A 4,375-nucleotide genomic window follows, 5' to 3' on the forward strand; every position below is an offset into this window, starting at 1 on the left:
TATATATATATATATATATATATATATATATATATATATATACATACATGTGTGTATGTGTGTGCCAGTATATATTTCGGTACACGTATATTGCTACTTATATATTCCTTTCTGCTGTATATACTTTGCTTTATATAATCAATAATAATTAATATATATATATATATATATATATATATATATATATATATAACTAAGTCATCAGTGCAGCAACGACCAATGCAAAATAAAATTACGAAATATATGCAATATGTTTGTCTATTCGGATTTGCCTTGGTAGATTTGATGGTACAAACATATTGCATTAGTAATTAATATCAGAGAGCTCTCAAAAATTGACTGGGTAGCTTAATAGCGACATTTAATGCGGTCGCCCGAAGAAGCAGTTGTCCAGGTCCATTTTTTTTCATAACCCATGAAAGATGCAGACATGACGTCAGCGAGTCAAGTCTTTTGTAAAACGTTCGAAAATATTTTTCTTTAATAAAATGATGTCGTCACTAAGTTGATTTAGAAAGGAGCTAAGCAACGTACCACAATATGATTTATAAAAGAATATTATTTTTTAAATCGGTATTTGAAATTTTCACGAGAGAGATGATAGGCAATACCCTGTTCCGACAATACACGATGGAACACTAGACTCTTTTTTTGTTTCGTTACGTGTTATGTGTGTTAAAGACATGATCTTGCCGTTGTTATCCGAGCTATGGAGAGAGGCGTAAATAGCGCAGTGTAAGATAAATATCTAAACGAAACAGTATATACTCGAGGGCCTGGATAGATCAGTGTGTAGATCGATGATCTAGATCGACAATCCGGCAAGCGACAGTTCCGGGTTCGAGTCCCGGTCTAGCAAATTGGCGAAAGCTCTTTTTCCGTCCATTAGAAACTTGGTCTTCCATTTGCATATACTTTTTCACCTTTCTTACAATTGCGCCAAGTATATGTATATGTGTCTATTCATATATATATATATAACTGTGTGTTGTGCCGAGGTATATATTTCGGCACATGTATATTTCTGTTTATTAAATTCCGTTCAGCTGTTATTACACTGCTTTGTATTAGGACATAATATTATATCACTGTGGGAAAGGTAGAGCGAACACCAATCTAAAATTAGCCAATAGTTAGAAACAATATGCTCTTGTCGTTTCGTATCTACTTTGTAGGTCTGATCGACTTGGTAGGCATATTGTGTAAGTAATTAATCTTTGAGAGCTTTCAAAAATTGACTAGGTAGCTTAATAGTGACATTTAAAGCGGTCGCCCGAAGAAGTAATTGTCCAGGTTCCTTTTTTTTTCCCACGAAAGATGCAGACACGACGTCAGCGAGTCAAGTCTTTTATAAAACGTTCAAAAATATTTTTCTTTAATAAAATGGCGTCGTTAATAAATTGATTTAGAAAGAAGCTAAGCAACATACTACAGTATGATTTATTAAAGAATATTATTTTTTAAATCGGTATTTGAAATTTTCACGAGAGAGACGATAGGCAATATCGTGTTTCGACAATACACGATGGAACACTAGACTCTTTTTTTGTTTCGAGTGTTACGTGCGTTACAGACATGATCTTGCCGTTGTTATCCGAGCTATGGAGAGAGGCGTAAATAGCGCAGTGTAAGATAAATATCTAAACGAAACAGTATATACTCGAGGGCCTGGATAGATCAGTGTGTAGATCGATGATCTAGATCGACAATCCGGCAAGCGACAGTTCCGGGTTCGAGTCCCGGTCTAGTAAATTGGCGAAAGCTCTTTTTCCGTCCATTAGAAACTTAGTCTTCCATTTGCAAATAATTTTTCACCTTTCTTACAAATGCGGACAAGTATGTGTATATGTGTCTATACATATATATATATAACTGTGTGTGTGCCGAGGTATATATTTCGGCACATGTATATTTCTGTTTATTAAATTCCGTTCTGCTGTAATTATATTGCTTTGTATATTAGGACATAATTAATTTAAATTACTGGCTACAAATACTGCCTTTTTAGAAATAGTTAGAAACAATATGCTCTTGTCGTTTCGCATCTACTTGGTAGGTCTGATCGACTTGGAAGGCATATTGTGTAAGTAATTAATCCTAGAGAGTTTTCAAAAATTGACTAGGTAGCTTAATAGTGACATTTAAAGCGGTCGCCCGAAGAAGTAATTGTTCAGGTTCATTTTTTTTTCCCACGAAAGATGCAGACATGACGTCAGCGAGTCAAGTCTTTTGTAAAACGTTTGAAAATATTTTTTTTTAATAAAATGGCGTCGTCACTAAATTGGTTTAGAAAAGAGCTAAACAACATACTACAGTATGATTTATTAAATCGGTATTTGAAATTTTCACGAGAGAGATGATAGGCAATATCGTGTTTCGACAATACACGATCGGACACTAGACTCTTTTTTTGTTTCGAGTGTTACGTGTGTTACAGACATGATCTTGCCGTTGTTATCCGAGCTATAGAGAGAGGCGTAAATAGCGCAGTGTAAGATAAATATCTAAACGAAACAGTATTTATTCGAGGGCCTGGATAGATCAGTGTGTAGATCGATGATCTAGATCGACAATCCGGCAAGCGACAGTTCCGGGTTCGAGTCCCGGTCTAGTAAATTGGCGAAAGCTCTTTTTCCGTCCATTAGAAACTTAGTCTTCCATTTGCAAATAATTTTTCACCTTTCTTACAAATGCGGACAAGTATGTGTATATGTGTCTATACATATATATATATAACTGTGTGTGTGCCGAGGTATATATTTCGGCACATGTATATTTCTGTTTATTAAATTCCGTTCTGCTGTAATTATATTGCTTTGTATATTAGGACATAATTAATTTAAATTACTGGCTACAAATACTGCCTTTTTAGAAATAGTTAGAAACAATATGCTCTTGTCGTTTCGCATCTACTTGGTAGGTCTGTGATCGACTTGGAAGGCATATTGTGTAAGTAATTAATCCTAGAGAGCTTTCAAAAATTGACTAGGTAGCTTAATAGTGACATTTAAAGCGGTCGCCCGAAGAAGTAATTGTTCAGGTTCATTTTTTTTTCCCACGAAAGATGCAGACATGACGTCAGCGAGTCAAGTCTTTTGTAAAACGTTTGAAAATATTTTTTTTTAATAAAATGGCGTCGTCACTAAATTGATTTAGAAAGGAGCTAAGCAACATACTACAGTATGATTTATTAAAGAATATTATTTTTTAAATCGGTATTTGAAATGTGACGTCCCATCGCGTCGTCACGTATAGAATTAGTTTTTATTTCTCCTTATTTTGGGTCAATGCATTAAAGCATTTTCCCGGGGATCGGAGATCAAGTTGTGCACTACTTCTAGTTCACCAGTTGACGGGTGAAAGGACTGGGTAGGATCATCGGTGTTCTACTCGGAATAATTCGCGTATTTTATAGGTGAGTCGACGAGGATCACCCTTAGGGATGGACTTGTAGTCGGGAAATGAATAGGTATATTCTGCCTTATGTAGAATATAGGTTGCTAGATGAAGGATTAGGTTGAGGAGATTGATCTAATAGTTTTGCTAATTCTTTAAATAATGAAAACGGGTCTTGGTTTGAAAAAAAGCGACCTTGATCTGATATCTAAGTCTCTTAATTCGCTGTCGTCGCCCACCTTTCGAAGGCATATAGAATTAAATAAATTTCGTTGAGGAATAATTACGAGGAACGGGGCCACACTATTGGCAGCGACAATCGAGATAGAACGGGGCCACGCTATTGGCAGCGACAACTATAATTACTCCTCGTGAATAATTTTCATGCGAGATTTTATCTAAAGCGGAAAAGAGACTTAGTTTCAATCTAAAAGAAGTAACGTATAACAATTTATTTCTAAGTGTTAAGGTAATTGAATTAATACATTGAGATACTATAGGATAGAACAAGTGCAATTATAGGTCTGGAATTGAAAAGGGAAAACCGAGGTGGACTAACCGTTTAGTTCGGTGTCGTCTCCGACCGACTGACTATTCTGACGTACTGTCTGACTGACTGTCTCTTCTGACTAAAAATTCCGTCGCTGGCCCTTGGTGTACCCTTCTTATACCCAATTCCTAGTAGGAGAGTCTTTTTTAACATCCAATCAGAATCCGTAGGATCTATTATCGCATTTGTTTATATATTTATTTGGAGATAGTAGAGCTCCGCGTCAGCCGTACTCTCTCCTACGTTTAAACCTAAAATTTGTGACTTAAATTTCTAGATTTATCTAATTATATATAGATCGAAATGAAATTTCAATAAATCCCTTTTAATTATTTTGTTATGTGGAACTTATCCTCTGTGTTTTTGAATTGTTCTTTTATCTTAATTATTTCTTATAGTATATATTTTGTAGTATATAAATATGTAACA

General features: G+C 35.1%; 1 protein-coding gene and 1 long non-coding RNA gene across 9 annotated transcripts in view; both read left to right on the forward strand.

Annotated features, from left to right (window-relative positions):
• LOC116848068 (neurexin-1) overlaps nt 1-4,375 on the forward strand; it is a 399,669-nt gene that overhangs the window by 224,677 nt on the left and 170,617 nt on the right. The window lies entirely within an intron of this gene.
• LOC116848071 overlaps nt 1-4,375 on the forward strand; it is a 20,930-nt gene that overhangs the window by 14,586 nt on the left and 1,969 nt on the right. For all 3 annotated transcript variants that reach the window (XR_004378896.1, XR_004378898.1, XR_004378897.1), the window contains 3 exons: nt 827-1,281; nt 1,719-2,162; nt 2,583-3,028. This is a non-coding gene — a long non-coding RNA (uncharacterized LOC116848071). The remainder of the gene's footprint in view (nt 1-826; nt 1,282-1,718; nt 2,163-2,582; nt 3,029-4,375) is intronic.

Source organism: Odontomachus brunneus, unplaced genomic scaffold, assembly GCF_010583005.1.
Source record: "Odontomachus brunneus isolate Ranch 3 - 2012 unplaced genomic scaffold, Obru_v1 Obru_scaffold_088, whole genome shotgun sequence".
Lineage (NCBI taxonomy): Eukaryota > Metazoa > Arthropoda > Insecta > Hymenoptera > Formicidae > Odontomachus > Odontomachus brunneus.